The sequence below is a fragment of the Dama dama genome, chromosome 12, assembly GCF_033118175.1.
Source record: "Dama dama isolate Ldn47 chromosome 12, ASM3311817v1, whole genome shotgun sequence".
In the NCBI taxonomy this organism is placed as follows: domain Eukaryota; kingdom Metazoa; phylum Chordata; class Mammalia; order Artiodactyla; family Cervidae; genus Dama; species Dama dama.
In genome coordinates, this window is record NC_083692.1 from 98,664,823 (window position 1) to 98,683,704 (window position 18,882).

The 18,882-nt window shown below is 40.1% G+C and overlaps 1 pseudogene; it reads left to right on the forward strand.

Moving 5' to 3' along the window:
- Window positions 1–16,252: 16,252 nt before the first annotated feature.
- LOC133067135 (protein NipSnap homolog 2-like) lies at window positions 16,253–17,185 on the forward strand (annotated as a pseudogene).
- The last annotated feature ends 1,697 nt before the right edge of the window (window positions 17,186–18,882 follow it).

Here is an 18,882-nt window from a genome sequence, read left to right on the forward strand (position 1 = left end):
TTGGATATTTGTTTTTTAGGCAAGGAATGAAGAGAAAGGTTGTGTGGAATGTTGGAGGTGCTGCTTTGGGGAACAAGTAAAGAGTATAGCAGAAAAGAACCTCTGTTGTATATGTGTGACATGTATCTCTTTTAAAAAAAAAAATCCATAAACATTCATTCTCTAAAACAATGTTCACCTACTGTCCCTTGGATGACTTCAGCTTAATTTCACACTTAATAACCTTAAAGATTAGAGTGCTTAATTACAGCAGTTACTGTTGATTGCTTTGGAAATGAAAAATGGATATCTAGTATAAAGTCATTAATATTGTATCTGATGGATTGGTGTTATTATTTATTATAATCTAAAATCTTGGGTCTTTATCTGGTTTTTTTTTTAACATGATAAAATGAAATTGCTTCAAGGAAATAATCATGTGCATCATAAAGATATAAATGGATTCAACAAATATTGAATAAGTGCCCACTATATGCAAAAGACTAGAGTAGGTAGCAGGGCTACAAAAATCAATAAGACAAGTTCCTTCAGAAAGGTCACAGTCTGGTGGCAACACAGGCAGAGCCTCTGCGATACCACGGCGTCATAATCCACGTGCATGTGATACCACAAGAGCGCGGCCTGCTGGCCAGAGAACCATTTAGAGGGGAGACTAGTTGAACCTAGTAGTTTTCCAAGCAGAGAAAGGCAAGGTCATTCCAGGCAAGACAGTAAAGGCAAACTGGCATAAAAGAGCCCAGTGTATTCAGGGGAAAACATATAATTCCATGTGGCTAGAACACTGGGTACATGTTAGGGAGACGTAAGAGATGAGGTTGCAGAGCAGACAGTCCAACTTGTGAAGTACGTCACATGCCCTACAAAAGAGTTCAGACTTATTATTTTGCAGTGGAAGCCCAAAGAAGGGTTTTCAAGCAGTGCACCAACACAATAAGGTTTGGGTTTCACAAATGGAACTCTGGCAGCCTCAAGGAAGCGGTATTGGCAGGGGGAGAGTCTGAACTCAGGGAAACCAGCTAACGTTTTATTTCAGAAGACCAGTAAGAGACGATTATCTTGAACCTGTTCCTCCAAGAGAGCCTGACACCCACTGGCCCATAAAGACAATGTTCCTGAGACTTCTTCCCAATCTGCACCCAAATATATCATGTTCCCACTATGATTTCAATCTTTGAGTCCCGATTCTGTCCCCTTATATACACTCTTTCTCTTCTAAGCTCAGTTCCCTCATTAAATTTCTTACCTAACAACAGATGAGCTCAAAAAATAAATATTACATGTTTGTGTCTGACCCTATGACACAAACAGTCCAGACCTTACCTGAACTCAGCTCCTAGGCTGAGGGCTAGCACCCCATTCCTCCTGCTATCCCTCTGTGTTAGAGAACAGAGGACCTAGACATAGAATAGCTACTGAATTTGTCCAACTCATTCCTGGTCCTTTAAACTCAGTTACCTCACCCACATATTCTGCCATAGACAAACTCCTGTAAGAAATTACAGATGTGTATATGAGGGCTTACTGCCCTATATTGGGTTTATAATGCTGACAAAGGTAACTCACTAGAGGATGAGAAAGTTACCCAAAGCAATCTAGATACACTCTTATGATTGGCCCTACCTCCCTGGAAAATTCTCCTAGATCATACATTAAAAGCAGGTGAAAATTTGAGAGCTTTTATTACAATGAAGGATCAGGAAATGCCCCAAATTAAGGAGAAATCCTTTAAAATAAAAAAGCATCACTCAAAGAATCAAGCCCAATCAGGCAACGGGAGCAAATATGTCTGAGCTTAGTCACAGCTAAGTCAGAAGGCACCCCAAACTGATCTGATGGTATCTGCCATGATGATCTCATCTTTCAACCCAGAGAATTAAGTGAGCCCAAAACATTGGAAGTTCATTTGATGGAACCATGATTCACTGCCAAGGCACTCTAACCAGAAAGTGACTGCAAAGATGTGTTTCCTGGAACAGAGCCATCTTCTCCCTCCCTGCCCCTTGATCCCTCCCTTCTCTCCAGGCTAAAGGACTTTAAAAGAAAGTATGATTAGAGATGAGACAAGGTCTCTTTGTCTCCAGTGGCTAGATAGACCCATTTGAGTATGCAGAGAAATTTCAGGGAGGAGAGAGACTAAAACTTTTATGACTGTTGGATACAGATGCCCAATTCACCATTCTACCAGTTCCATGAGGGTTAGGGACATCCAAATTCTACTATTAAGTACTGGCAGGGCCCACAGTGGGACAGGGAGCTAACGTGACTTTATGGATGGGGCATTTGGACCAACTCAATGTATTGTTGTTGCTGGTTTTCCAACTGACACTGTTAAGAGAATTAATATGTTATATGCTTGTACATTTTGTCCCATAAGTTCCAGAACGAATTCTGATTGGTAAAACCTGCATGTAGAGAAGTGTTTTTTTTAAAAAAAAAAAAAAAAACTGTAAATTGCTTTCTAATCATCTCTCTAGCCCATCCCAAATAGGGCTTTACAACCTTAATGGCCTCTTGGAGCTATACATTTCTGGCCAATTATTCCACCCGCTGAAGCCTCTGGCAGAAGATGCCTCCATCTAGAATCTTCCACCAGGGGCACTCTTACGGTTCTGGACCTATCACTTCTCTGAGAAAGTTACTGGGCACATCCCTTTTGAAAAGCAGCTCTTAGTTTGCTACTGGGCTCCTGTTGACACTGAACACCTGACCCATGGAGTCCTTGTAACTCTTTAGGCTGATAATCCATTATGTAGTGCATCAACTCAGACACAACAATTAACAGGATGTGAATGGCACATCACAGCAGGCCTCACTCGTCAAATGAAAATGAAATGCGCAAGATACAGCTAAGCTAGCCCAAGGAGCATCTTGGCTTGACATGAAGAAAAGACAGCCATCCTCCTGGGGGAAACTTCATTCCCCATTACACTACCATTCAATATCACAGTAATCCAAGTCTATGCCCCAACCAATAATGCTGAAGTTGAATGGTTATATGAAGACCTACAAGACCTTCTAGAACTAACACCCAAAAAAACATGTCCTTTCAATTACAGGGGACTGGAATACAGAAGTAGAAAGTGCAAAAGAAATACCTGGAGTAACAGTCAACTTTGACCTTGGAGTACAGAATGAAGCAGGGCAAAGGCTAATAGAATTTTGCCAAGAGAATGCACTGGTCATAGCAAACCCCCTCTTCCAACAACACAAGGAAAGACTCTACACATGGACATCACCAGATGGTCAACACTGAAACCAGATTGATTATATTCTTTGCAGCCAAAGGTGGAGAAGCTCTATACACTCAGCAAAAACAATAACAGGAGCTGACTGTGGCTCAGATCATGAACTCCTTATTACCAAATTCAGACTTAAATTGAAGAAAGTAGGGAAAACCACTAGACCATTCAGGTATGACCTAAATCAAATCCCTTATGATTATACAGTGGAAGTGACAGATAGATTCAAGGGATTAGATCTGATAGAGTGCCTCAAGAACTGTGGACGGAGGTTCATGACATTGTACAGGAGGCAGGGATCAAGACCATCCCTAAGGAAAAGAAATTCAAACAGGCAAAATGGCTGTCTGAGGAGGGCTTACAAATAGCTGTGAAAAGAAGAGAAGTGAAAGGCAAAGGAGAAAAGGAAAGATATATCCATTTGAATGCAGAGTTCCAATGAATAGCAAGGAGAGATAAGAAAGCCTTCCTCAGCGATCAGTACAAAGAAATAACAGAAAACAATAGAATGGGAAAGTCTGGAGATCTCTTCAAGAAAATTAGAGATAACAAGGGAACATTTCATGCAAAGATGGGCACAATAAAGGACAGAAATGGTATGGACCTAACAGAAGCAGAAGATTTTAAGGAGAGATGGCCAGAATACAAGTAACCATACAAAAAAGATCATGAACCAGATAATCACAATGGTGTGATCACTCACCTAGAGCCAGACATCCTGGAATGTGAAGTCAGTGGGCCTTAGGAAGCATCACTATGAACAAAACTAGGAGAGGTGATGGAATTCCTGTTGAGCTATTTCAAATCCTAAATGATGGTACTGTGAAAGTGCTGCCTTCAATATGCCAGCAAATTTGGAAAACTCAGTCATGGCCACAGGACTGGAAAATGTTAGTTTTCATTCCAATCCCAAAGAAAGGCAATGCCAAAGAATGCTCAAACTACTGCACAATTGCACTCATCTTAAACACTAGCATAGTAATGTTCAAAATTCTCTAAGCCAGGCTTGAACAGTATGTGAACCGTGAACTTCCAGATGTTCAAGCTGGATTTAGAAAAGGCAGAGGAACCAGAAATCAAATTGCCAAAATCTGTTGGATCATCGAAAAAGAAAGAGAGTACCAGAAAAAATATCTACCTCTGCTTTATTGACTATGCTAAAGCCTTTGACTGTGTGGACCATAACAAACTCTGGGAAATTTTGAAAGACTTGGGAATACCAGACCACCTGACCTGCCTCTTGAGAAATCTGTATGAAGGTCAGGAAGCAACAGTCAGAACTGGACATGAAACAACAGACTGGTTCCAAATACAGAAAGGAGTATGTCAAGGCTGTATACTGTCACCCTGCTTATTTAACTTATATGCAGAGTACTTCATGAGAAACGCTGGGCTGGATGAAGCACAAGCTGGAATCAAGATTGCTGGGAGAAATATCAATAACCTCAGATACACAGATGACACCATCCTTATGGCAGAAAGCAAAGAAGAACTGAAGAGCCTCTTGATGAAAGTGAAAGAGGAGAGTGAAGAAGTTGACTGAAAACTCAACATTCAGAAAACTAAGATCATGGCATCTGGTCCCATCACTTCATGGCAAATAGATGGGGAAAATATGGAAACAGTGACAGACTTTATTTTCTTGGGCTCCAAAATCACTGCAGATAGTGACTGCAGCCATGAAATTAAAAGACAATTGCTCTTTGGAAGAAAAGTTATGACCAACCTAGACAGCATATTAACAAGCAGAGACATTACTTTTCCAACAAAGGTCCGCCTATTCAAAGCTATGGTTTTCCCAGTGGTCATCTATGGATGCGAGAGTTGGACTGTGAAGAAAGCAGAGAGACAAAGAATTGATGCTTTTGAACTGTGGTGTTGGAGAAGACTCTTGAGAGTCCCCTGGACTGCAAGGAGATCCAACCAATCCATCCTAAAGGAAGTCAATACTGTATATCCATTGGAAAGGCTGATGTTGAAGCTGAACTAAACTGACACTGCTTAAGGCAAAGCCACTAGTTCAATGAGATCAACAATGCACAGAGGTTTCCCTAAATGACTGGCTCACCCATGGCTCAGTCCAGTTAAAACCAAACGTGTCCAAGTGCTGCTGTGGTACTTCAATCTCAATGCCACAAATGCAGAATCAATAGTGGACATGGTTGCTCTCCTCAATGGTCAGGATTCAAGTCTGTTCTTTGTCCAATACTCCCTTTGATGAACCTTGCTCCATTTTTGTTGACTCTTGGGTTGTTACTAACAGCCTAGCATTTTGGAAAGCCCCTCTTTGGGGCCGTGAATAGCAAAAATAAATTACAGCTGCTGTCAACCATTTGGGTCACTCATGTAGACACCACAGTAAGAGCTTGTTCTTCAATGAGACAACTGTAATCAAGCTGCACCACGCACTTTGATACTCTTCCCATCTAGATCCATGTCTTACCAGATATGGAAACATGTCCACCATCATAGATTGGGAAAAGCAAAAACACTTTTTCTAATTCCAAAACTACTGCTACATGCCAGATTTGTGATTCCTGGCAAAAGCTGACCTGTCTGTCTCAAGGTGAAGGAGACCACACTGTATGCATGTATCTCCATCTGCTCCTGAAAGACTAAGTTGGATTTTTTATTCTTTCCTGGGGCTATTGGTAGTTCCTCTCTTCCTCTGAAATGCTTACAAAATCCCATGTTACTGTTTTAGTCCCACCAGTTGATCTTGGTCATACCATTTTGGCACTTAAAACTAACTTGTGTCATGTTTTCTGCTTTTTAGAGTTTGAAAATACATGAGTTTTACTGCAAAAACCACCCTATAGTGGGCTGGTTGTCAATGTATTCAATGGACTTTTCACTATCCCTACCATCCATAGACCTGTTGCACTGTGGAGTGTTGACCTTCTCAAAGGACAAAGCCCAAAGATTTCTGACTCTACCTGTCTCACCTCCTGGTCTACAATATTTTTAACAAGGAGGTTTGTTCACTGAATGTGGCTACCCCCGGAAAGGAATCATCTTCTCTCAGACATGTTCTGGGTAATAATCAGGAATTACGTACATCTGTTTTAAAAACTGGAGGTTCCACCCTGACATTTCTGGACTTGATACTTCTCTCTTTTCCCTAATGGCAACCTTAGGCCAACCTGACTGGTGCAACTTCTTGGTGGCAGCCAGATTAATAGGAACCTAGAGAATCCAAACTTAATTCTGATGCTACCATCTTGTTCTCTTGTGGGTTTTACATGGTCCAGTGATGGCCTAAGGATAATGGTCACTTGGTTGGGTACACTGCTTGCCAACTGACCCATACAGGCCAAAGTGGTAGACATAAACAACCTCTGTAAGTCTTATAAAGGCCCCAGCTTCTGCACTTTCCATGCAAAATATCTGCCAGCCTCTCTGGATCTCTTTACTCCTAGCCGCATAGTTGATACTCAGTCATTCCATAGACTGGATGAATGCCATCTAGACGGTATTGTGGACAAATAGGTAAAGTTGAACACACTCAGGCAGTTCCTCTAAAAACAAGGATTAGACTCAATTACTATAAGTCAAGTTGGAACTGTGGGCTGGCCATGGGGACACACTGGCTATGAAGCACTGACAGCCTGTGCCCCTGCCTGAAGTCTGTCCCATCTGGGGGGCTCGAAGGATTGTAAACGACAGCAGCTTGCTCAGGACTGTATTTCTTTGTGAAAGCCAGGCACTAACTTGCCTCCTTCCTTAGAACACAGTGCTTTGCACCTTAGAGATTGTCATAGGAGACCTGAAAGTGTTGAAAGAAATACCACTTCTAGATCATGTAGTCCTCAGACAGTTGCAATGACCTCTCCAAAATAAGGTTACTTCAGGGAAAATTCTCAGAGGGAGAACTGACTTGTTCTTCATGGGCACCCTCAAGACAGTTTTCCCTACAAAAGGAATCCTTCAACTAAAAAAGACAATACACATTTTCCCCCTGACTTTAGTTGAACTGATTGATGCCTCACTTTGGTGCTGGAAGGCATTTAGGTCAGTCTCAATCCACAGGCCAGAGTTAGTCTGGAGGCCAGAATCTTCCTAGACTTCCTTCCTCCTTGCAGGCCAAGATGGAATCTGTCCAATCGCTGATACATCTTACTGCACCCGGATTAATGCCTCAGGCCAAGCAATTCAAGGAGAAACCACTTGATACTTTCTACAGTAGACACTGATGGTTTATGGGATTTGTTTAGCTAAGTGGGTCTGAGCCCTAGGTGCATGATTAAAGCAAGCAGAGCAGATGGCCTCATCCTGTTGGTTGAAGTTTTGGTGAGAGTATCCTTAATTAAATGCTGTGTAAGACTAATTCGCAGATTCAGTCCCAGCTTCTCTCAGCCAGATTAAGCAGAGTGGCTGATAGACTGGCATACTCATGGAAAAATTCACCAGAAGCCAAGACTGTAAAGAAATGAGCAGGCAGGTATTAGTACAAGGGAATATTCTGTGGGTCCATATTGGTTTTGCATGTTTTGTAAGTAGAGGTTCTGACAATCTCTGTTTCAGATGAGTTTTCCAGGGATATTTTTTGTTTGTGCAGCAGGCAGCCTTTGGAGATAGAGATGGTATCTCCTTTTACAGCAAAAGGCAGTCAGCCTTGCTACATGTTATAGAAGATTCAGATTCCCTAACCTCCGGGTTCTTCTGCCACACCAACCCACTGTGAATGCTACTGTCAGCCAGCCTTCTTTGTGTTGCCCTGCAGGACTTGGGGTTTAGGAAACCAGTGCAAATGCAAATGCACTCCGACGATTGCTCTTGCCAGGACTGATAAAGTCTTATGATTCTAACCCAGGGGTTTTGTGTCTTCATCAGCAGCCATGAAGCTGACTTGAAAGATTGTAAGTATGGTAAAACTTCAGACCCTTCCCAGCTTTTAACATCTATCTAATGGTAATCTGGCAATTTCATCATCAAATGCTGTGCTTCATTATCAGATATTAAATCTGTCATTGATTTCATGATCTTTCCAAAGCAGAACCATGTATTTTGTAGTTGAAGAACCAAAATGTGAAACAATCATTTCAAACTAAAATATTTTTAGTATCAGGAAAGATCAACACCAGGTCATAGATCAATATAAGGAAATGACAAATGCAGTAATGTTTGGAATCATATGTATGCTGTTAAATTACCTTACAGTATCATAATACATTCCAGCTGCTGTGGTCATCTCTTTTTCTCTTCATGTATTTTTTCTATTTATAATAGAAATTATGCATATAATTAGTATAATGAAGTGGAAACGGTATTGGGTGGGATATCAGGAAACCTGAGATCAAATACCAGTTTTGTCAGTTACTGGTTGCAAGACCCTGGACAGGTCTGCTCCCACTACTCTGGACCTTAGAGTCTTCAACTTTAAAATGTGAATTAGGGTGGGTAAATGAATGGGTTTTGTTAGATTATTTTTTAGGTTTTTTTCCCTAGTACTTGTTTTCAATGAATGGTAGAAAGGACTTATAGCCAAGATGGATAATTATGGTTTTTTTTTTCTTTTTCTTTTCCTATTTGCTTTAGCAGAAAGTTCAGACACTGGAATAAAGATTTCCACAACTGTCTACTTGTCCTAGCCCTTATGAGCAAGATTTGTTGTAACCCTCCTTGAATTAGGGTTTACATTCCAAGGAGGTAACTCCTGTGAAATGAAAGAGAGGAACATTCCTTGCACAGAAGGTCTTTTCATTTGCTGTCCTCACCACACACAGACATCTTTCCTTTGGCCAGCATATTACACAAACAAGAAAGTTAGTTGATTTCCTACTCAATACATGACACAACCTTGCCAAGGTCAGGGTGCCCTTGCCAGAGCTGGCTACAGGAGGAACACACATTGGCTTGAACTATCATAGGATTTTTCCTGGGCACAGTGGAGCAGCTATAGACAATGAGACAATCAGTCTCATTGCTTCATTCATTAATCAGTGTATCAATTAAAGCCCTTAGGACCTACTACAGCCAACCACTGGGAATATACATGTTATTAATAAGACCATGTAATTGCCCACAAGGATCCCACAATCACTCACAGGAGGCAGATAAATCAACAGATGATTATAACACATCTGAAACTGGTGAAATTATAGAAGGGAGTTGAAACTGATGAAATTATAACCATCTATTCTGTGGGAGCCGTAGAGGACTCCTCAGAGGAGAGAATGTTTGAGCTGAGACTTGGAGGCAAAGAATGAGAAGATATTCAAGCAAAAGAGCATATGAAAAGTAAAAAAGACAGGTGAACTAAGATAGAGGGTCAGATATTTCAGTATGACAGGAACATAGCTTTCGGGTTGCAATAACAGGAGATGAAGATAGAGAGGCAGGTAGGAGAATTTTAGGGTAAGAGAGGGAGAGGGCTTTAAAAGATTTGAAACACGAGAGCCTGTTTATATGCTGAGTAGAAGGAGCTAACAGAAAGGGTAAAGATAGAGCAAAGGAGACCACTGCTGAATCAAGATTCTAGGGAAATTAGGAGATGTTTTCTGGACATAAGATGAGTAGAAAGGCTTGTCTGAGGTTGAAAATGGATCTCTTTCTCCTCTTAGAAAGGAAAAAGAGAAAATAGGTGTACACGAAAGTAGGTTTGAATGAGAAGTATGGAAAGCCAAGAATTTAGGCATCTGAGCCCTAGAAGCTAGAGAAAATATAAGGTTCCTGCAGTCTGGGTGGTCAGCAATTTACATGCTTATTCATTGAGCCATTCCTTCCTTCAGAAATATTTGATGAGTACAGAAATACAACAATGAACTAGACACTGATTCTCCTTCCAAAGAATATACAATCCAGTTCAGATTTTAAAGGCACAAACCTTGGTAGGAAGAAAATTCTTAGTATATATGTTCATAGAATGAATAATGAATAAAATAATAAGTTCAACAAGAAAGGTAGAAATGAAGTATAATTAGAATAGAAGGAGAAAGGACTATTTTCTAAGCTTGTGTGGGCCCGAAGAATGGGTGGATCTGAATATACAGAGCCTGGGAGGGAGTGGGAAAGGTCAATCTATGCAAAAAGAACACATGAGCAAAATTCTGGAGGTGAGAAAGGGTAGGCGCTAAGGCAGGGAATAGCACATCTTTCCGAAGTGATGTGCAGCAAAGTAATATTTGGAAACAATAACACAAGTCTTTCTTTCTTCGTGTTTCTTTTGGCCTCCTACACCAAAATTAGTGGTATTTATTGTCTTTGGGTAGGAGACAAAACACTTCAAGAGAAGCCAGCATTAAAGTAGAAATATATGGTAAGGAACAGAAAGACAGTCCCGGAGGGAGCCCCAGAGGGAGCCCCCGAGGGAGGGAAAGAGCATCCTAAATTTTCTTACAATCCAGATGCAGGTGGCAGCAGTTGCGAGTGGATGATTAGACCTAGAAATTCCTCGCAGCTCGGACAGAGAGCACAGAGTGGTCTGCAGAGACCAGGGGACCAAGGAGCAGAGAGAACACACACATTTTAGGTGTGGACGCTGCTGAAAAGGGATCCTGTGTTATTATTTTCAAAGGCTGGCATCCTATGCATGAATATGACACCTCCTTTTAGGTTCTAGGACAACATAAAACACTCGTGTTTCCTAGCCCTGACATCTATACTATCTTTGGGGAAAAGGTTAGGATTGCAAGAAACAAGAGATCTAAATTTGATTGAATTTTAATCCAACTAAGCCTAAGAAAATTCTAGAAGGGGCTGAATTTAATTGGATTGGAAAGAGTTTACTAACATCAATGGAAATTCAGGTTGCATATAGGGAAATAAAATTCCATTTTTTTTTTTTAAATTCCATTTTTTTACCCCAAGTTTATGACCGTAAAATTCAGATATAATTACAAGTAAATAAAGTTGTGACTCTAAGCACAAGATCTTAGTTTCTAAAACACATTTCCTAATACAAGGCTTTTTTAAAGAAATGATTGATTCAAATATGAGCAGGAAGGCACAAGATGAGTCTGCTCTGGGATATGTTGCTTTCCCAGAAAGCAAGAAAGCTTTCCAGGATCAGTGAGATTATGTCAGTGGATACTGGAACCAAACTGAAGGGCCACCCATAATTTAAATATAAAAACTCAAGCATCAAAGAGAATAATGATTTAAGTTGACTGAAAGATATTCTGTATGTAAAGAAAGTCCACAAGTTTATAATGATATTGAAAAAAGAGAAACCAAGAAAAAAGTAATTTATCATCCTTTCAGTTCAGTTCAGTCATTCAGTCGTGTCTGACTCTTTGCGACTCCATGAGCCACAGCACACCAGGCCTCCCTGCCCATCACCAACTCCCAGAGTCCACCCAAACCCATGTCCATCGAGTCGGTGATGCCATCCAACCATCTCATCCTCTGTCGTCCCCTTCTCCTCCTGCCCTCAATCTTTCCCAGCATCAGGATCTTTTCAAATGAATCATCTCTCCGCATCAGGTGGCCAAAGTATTGGAGTTTCAGCTTCAACATCAGTCCCTCCAATGAACATATCATCATTTATGGCAAACATTAAATCAATTCTTTACATTGAAAACTGGCAATTGAAGGAGAGAGGTAAGAATGAAAGAAAAGAGACAAGAATCTTTTCAATAAGTATTTATAGCAAATGATCTGAGTTAAACAGGAAACCTCTACTTGATGGACTAATGATAATTACTTATGTATAAGAAATGGCAAAATTGAACATCAGCTATGTTTGAAATCTCTGATGTAATTATTGATTTGAGCAAGAATTATCAATGGCTATTGAAATCACTAGATAAATTGGTGATTAGAAACAGAATGTTCTTATGGCAGCAAAGTAACACCATGTGGATTACTTTCTGGTCACAAGGAGAAAAGCCTAATTTTACCACGGAAGATTCAATGTTCATCACGTTAATCCTGTGACCAAGCTCTAAATCACTATTAGTATATACAAAGACAATACTTTCTACTCCCATATGAAGTACCATGACAATGCAATCTTACTGGGATAGTTTAGGCTTAATCTAACCAAATCTTTAGAGTCTAACTTCTAGCTTACAGAAGATATAGAGGCTAGAGTAGCACTGTCCTCCCCACATATACATGTTGCCACAAATATAATTTAAAATTTTCTAGTCATCCACTTTAAAAAGTAAAATGAACCGATAAGATTAATTATAGTAGTTAATACATTTTTAATTCAACATACCTCAAATACTATTATTTCATATAAGCAATAATAAAAACAATGATAACCAAATAATTAAAAAATTGTTAATGAGATCATTTATACTCTTTATTTGTACCATGTCTTCTAAATTTGGTAGGGATTTCACACTAGAGTTCAGACTAACTACATTTCAAGTGCTTATTAGGAGCTGGTGGTCACCATATAGGACACCACAGGACTAGAAGAAAAAGCTAAACAGCACTGTGGAATTTAGTTCTGTGTGTCAACCTGGCTAGGCTATAGCAGCCAGATTCCAACTAAACACTGATCTAGGCATCACTATGGATGTATTTTATAGACGTGGTTAATGTCTACAATCACTTGACTTTAAGGAAAAGAAATTATCCATGGATAAAGTGGATGGGCCTCATTTAACCAGTTGAAAGGCCTTAAAAGCAAAACTGAGGTTTCCTTGAGGGAGAAGCTCCTGCCTGAGAGTGTCTAACCTGCCAGCTTGCCCTGCAGATTTCAGACTTACCAGCCTACATAATCCCGTAAACCAATTCCTGTTTCATTCAATTCATATGTTTCATATATAGATACATGGTTTTCACACACACACACACACACACACACACACACACACACACACATATGATATTTACATATATGGTCAATTTTTATATATAATTTATATCTATATATTATGAACCAGATCTAAAAGGTATATTGGAGACAACTGGATATTTTTGAACATGGACTTCTTGAATAATTAAGGAGCTATTGTCCGTTTTACAGGTGAGATAATATAAATTTATCTATGGAGGAAAACATCAATATTGTCTAGAGATTCCTTTTGAAGTAATAAGGGATTAGATGTCATGATGATGATGGATTATACTCTATTGACTAAATCTACATGAAGTCATAATGCTTAGCAAAATGAAGAAAATAAATCCAGCCTTTATCCCCACTGACATAAACTACATTATCTTTGTCAGTTCAGTTCAGTTGCTCAGTTGTGTCCAACTCTTTGCGACCCCACGGACTGCAGCATGCCAGGCTTCCCTGTCCTTCACCAACACCCGGAGCTCACTCAAACTCATGTCCATCGAGTCGGTGATGGCATCCAACCAGCTCGTTCTCTGTTGTCCCCTTCATTAGCTTTAGCAGAACAAATTATAGTTAATAAAGTTTTAGCCTAGTATTTAATAGAGTTTCACAGCATGATAAATTGGTCTTTAAAAATTAAATGAGAGGGAACCTAAGGGTGCATTGCAGTTTGCTTTCACTAGCTGAGGGACCAGAAAGCATTCTCCTTCTAGAGCATGAAGAGCAATGACCAGAGTCAGGAAGTGATGTGGATGATTCAAAATATGAGTTTTTCCCACATGGCCCCTATCTCCAGGTGACACCCCAGGACACTCTGCCTCAGAATGATGACTTTTTACAATCAGCTATAAAACCAATATTCTGGCTTTTCATGTTGTTTTCTTAGGAGTACAGATGTTACTGGTCAAGTAACAGTATGTTCTTACCAAAACTCTCCCATACAACTAAAAATGACAAGATATTTTTCCTTCCTTTCTGTCATTAAATTGTAATGCAGTGTTGATAGTCTTTGCTGTTATGGTTACTGTTATTGCTATGGTGATAATCTATACATTCCAAAAGAAGAAAAAACCATATCAACACAGTGTATAGCATTATTTTATAACAGTCCTCTGTCAGAAGTAGAAGGTAAGTTTACTTTTCAACATAAAATCTAAATAAATACTTGTGTACCTGCTGTGTACTTAGTTGAGTGTAGGATAGAATACTCTCTAATTTGTGCATAAAATAAACTACTCAATAGTTTGCAAGGCATTCTGCAAAGCTCTTTCACATATGTGAGCCTATCAGAACCTCACGGAGACCCAAGTTTGATCCCTGAGTTGGGAAGATCCCCTGGAAAAAGGAATGGCAACTCATTCCAGTATTCTTGCCTGGAGAATCCCATGGACAGAGGAGCCTGGTGGGATAGAGTCCATGGGGTCATGAAGAGTCAGACACGACTGAGTGACTAACATACACACACACACACACACTCACACACACACACACCTCATAGGACTCTACACAGTTGGTAGGTTAGGTGTTACTAACTTCATTTTGCAAAGTGGGAACGTGGTAGACACAATTGGGTGCCTATCTGACATCCATTCATTCCATCATCCCAACCTCATTGCTAACAAAATCCTCAGTGGGTTCAAGAGAAAAACTGCCCTGCTTCAGTCTAGGTATTCATTTTTCCTAGTCCTGCTGTAGGAGTATGTGCTACAGTTCAGACTCGTGTCTCATGAAGTAGAAATCTGCTAGGGCTTCTGGGACATCTTTTTTGGTTGTATGTGTGTTGGTTTTCGTTTAAAGGAGCTAAACTACAGCTGACTCTCTCCTCCACACTCCCGTCTTGTTTTGTATGTGATTGTGAGGACTGGAACTGTCACAGCCATTATGTGACCAGGAATGAAAAGAAAAGAAAAAAATACTGGTCCAACAGCCTATTTTTTAATTTTATTATGTGAGACTATAAACCCTTATTTAAGAGACTAATGAAGAATAACTTTTCTATTACCTATAGCTAAATGCATTCCCAACTGAAGCTGAGATAAGGTTTAAACGATATTCCCAAGATAACACAAACTATTAGGAACATGCTGTTGTTCGTCGTTAAGTCTTGTCTGATTCTTTGTGACCACCATGGACTGCAGCATGCCATGCTTCCCTGTCCTTCACTATCTCCCAGAGTTTGCTCAAACTCATGTTCATTGAGTCAGTGATGCTATCTAACCATCTCATCCTCTGCTTCCCTCTTCTCCTTTTGCCTTCAATCTTTCACAGCATCAAGATCTTTTCCAAATTTGTGTTAAGTCACTAAATTTGCAGGAATTTGTTAAAGCAGCTGGAGGAAAGAGCACAAAGGGCTTCTTGCTGTTATTATTAAACAGAGAGCTTGACCTCTATTAGACCACAGTCTATTCTGAGTTACATTAACTTGAGAAGAATAAAACTTCATTTTTTTCCCATTTATTTTTATTAGTTGGAGGCTAATTACTTTACAATATTGTAGTGGTTTTTGCCATACATTGACATGATTTTTTAAATAAAATATTTTGCAATTCACTTTCCCTTAATTCAAGTTTACTTCTCCCACTGTTCTTTCTCAATCAGAGATATTTTAATGTTCTTCTAGGTGATTCTCTGGCTATAGAGTTCAATGAGATGATATCAAACTCTTTTGGGTTTGCTCCCTGGATATGACATTTCTTTTATTAGCTAACCATGGCATATTTAATAGTTATTTGTATATAATTTAAGGGACCTTGCTTAGAAACCAAAACATGTTTATTCACATTCATGGTTCATTCATTCATACATGTATTAAACCAATGTTTTATTAAGCATCCACCAAAAGTCATAAAGTCAAGCAAAAAGACTTAGGGGACCAAACACTAATAAAAGCGATGCCTGACCCCAGAGGCTTCTGTCATAAGAGAACCATGGCCTCTTCATTTTCATGAGACTATATATTTTCAAGATTGCTGAGAATAACATGAATAACCTCAGATATGCAGATGACACCACCCTAATGGCAGAAAGCAAAGAGGAACTAAAGCCTCTTGATGAAGGTGAAACAGGAGAGTGAGAAAGCTGACTTAAAACTCAACATTCAAAAAACTAAGATCATGGCATCCGGTCCCATCACTTCATGCAACTAGATAGGGAAAAAATGGCAACAGCGAGCGACTTTATTTTCTTGGGCTCCAAAGTTGCTGCAGATGGTGACTGCAGCCATGAAATTAAAAGACACTTGCTCCTTGGAAGAAAAGCTATGACCACCCTAGACGGCATGTTAAAGAGCAGAGACCTCGCCCGGGCGATGGGAGCGAGGCACCTGAGCAAGGGGGCGGCTGGAGCGCTGCGCGCCCCCGGAGCGGCCTCAGCCTGCGGCTTCCCCGGGCGGGCCAGCCCCTGCCGCCTGCTGCCCCAGCTCCGGAAACTGACATCTCCCAACAACAGACCTCGAGAGGACAGCGGGCTAAAATCCTTGTTTGTCCAGAAAGTTGACCGAAGGAAAGATGCTCACTCTAACCTCATAATCAAAAAGGAAACCAGCAGTCTGTACAAATTACAGTTTCACAGTGTGACACCGGAACGCCTAGAAGCATACAACACAATTTGTCAAGAGGTGTTGCCAAAGATTCATGAAGATAAACATTACCCTTGTACTTTGGTGTGGACTTGGAACACGCGGTATGGTGAGCAGGGTCAAGCTGTTCACCTTGGGGTTAGGGTTAGGGTTACGAAGGAGGCTATCCAGCCCTCATGAAGGTGATGAATAAACCCAAAGAAAATCAGGAATTTTTGTAATTCCGTAAGGCAAGAAGCAACAGGCTTCTCTCAAGAGTCAGCTGCTGGTGGAGTTCAGTTTCTGGAATGAGCCCATCCCACAGCCCGGATGGAACATATATGAACTCAGATCCTGCCAGCTCCAACCAGGAACCCTGTTTCAATGGGGCAGTTACTGGGCTCGTGCCGTTTGCTTCAGACAGGATGGTAACGAGGGGAGGGTTCTTCTCCCACATTGGGCAGCTCTATATGGTGCACCATCTTTGGGCTTACAAGGCTCTTCAGACCAGGGAAGATATACAGAACGCAGTATGGCATAAACATGGCTGGGAAGAACTAGTATATTAAACAGTCCCGCTTATGCAGGAAATGGAATCCAGAATCATGATCCCACAGAAGACCTCGCCCCTCCACTGAAGCAACAGAATGGAGATGTGCCTACATTATGTGACAAGTGCTTGTCATCAGTCAATTTGAACTGTGTGAGAGAGAAACACTGAAGTGTAAACTTTTGTAAATAGCTTGTAAGAGACCTCTTTTCTTTAAAATTTACATAATCACAAGACAGGAAACTATTACAGTTTGGCTGATTGTAACAGTGTGCTGTAGTCCTCTGAAACATCCCTAGGTTTATCGAATGTGCTGTATAATATTAACAACAATCCACCTCTCCCCACCCCCCCCCCCGCCCCCCAGGAAAAGAGAGCTCAACTGAAAATTTGAGTTATCTCCAAGTAAGAATTTTAACCATGGGGGGAAAAAAGTTAGCCATTTCTTTATAAGAACAAATTTGTTTTATAATTACAAATTTTTTAGACAAATTTCTTGTATCAGGAAGAAATATAAATTTCATCATGTTTCTGTAGCATTTTTTTTTAATTTCACTCTAGGAACAAATTATAAGTGTACTCAATATCTAGAAATGTTTTACTTCACTCTCATTTTTAATGTCAGCATAGTAAACTGTGTCAATATTGAAGGGGAAGGGGTTGATTAGTAATTCAGTCTTCACTTTGTGTATTGTGATGTCTTTATACATGAGGAAAAGATGGCTTGAACCTGTGTATCATATGTGACTTTGAAATGAACACCTTGAACAGTGCTAATTTTTATTTGTAATATTTTTCTACAACAAAACGAGTAGCACTAGGAAAAGAGGTTTTATTTTGTAAACAGTCATCTGTGACCTGCATTTTAGTAAGCTCACAGCAGATTCTTCCAAGATCATGAATGGGGGGAGGGGAGTGTGCATGTTGAGATTTAAATGGGCATAAAGCTGCATACTTTGTCTAGCTCTGATTTCATTTTTTAATAGTGCCAATTTTGTGACTGTAATCATGTGAAAGTCCTGTTGAAATGAAAAATTATATCTGACCCCCAGATCAAATAATTTATGTTAAAGTGTGAATAAATCTCATATCAAATGTCAAAAAAAAAAAAAGCGGAGACATGATTTTGCTGACATAAGTCTGTGTAGTCAAAGCTATGATTTTTCCAGTGGTCATATACAGATGTGAGAGTTGGACCATAAAGAAGGCTGAGCACCAAAGAATTGATGCTTTCAAATTGTGATGCTGGAGAATACTCTTGAGAGTCCCTTGGACAGCAAGGAGATAAAACCAGTCAATCCTAAAAAAAATCACCTCTGAACATTCACTGGAAGGATGGATGCTGAAGCTGAAGCTCCAATACTTTGGCCACCTGATGCAAAGAACTGACTCATTGGAGAAGACCCTGATACTAGGGAAGGGATTGAATACTAGGGAAGATTGAAGGCATGAGGAGAAGGGGGCAACAGCGGGTGAGATGGTTGGATGGCATCACTGACTCAATGCACTTGAGTTTGAGCAAACTCTGGGAGACAGTGTAGGACATGGAAGCCTGGCATGCTGCAGTCCATGGGGTCACAAAGAGTTAGGCATGACTGGGCAGCTGAACAACAAACAACAACAGCATATATTTTCAAAAAGGAAGACATGTGAAACATGTTTTCTTTTCCATGTTATTTACTTGTTTTTAAAAAACAGTGCTTTTTACACACACAAGTTAATGTGATATAATTGTGCTCTCTATGCAATAATGATGGAATTTATAAACTCTACAATCTCACAGTGCTCTGCAAAACAGTAT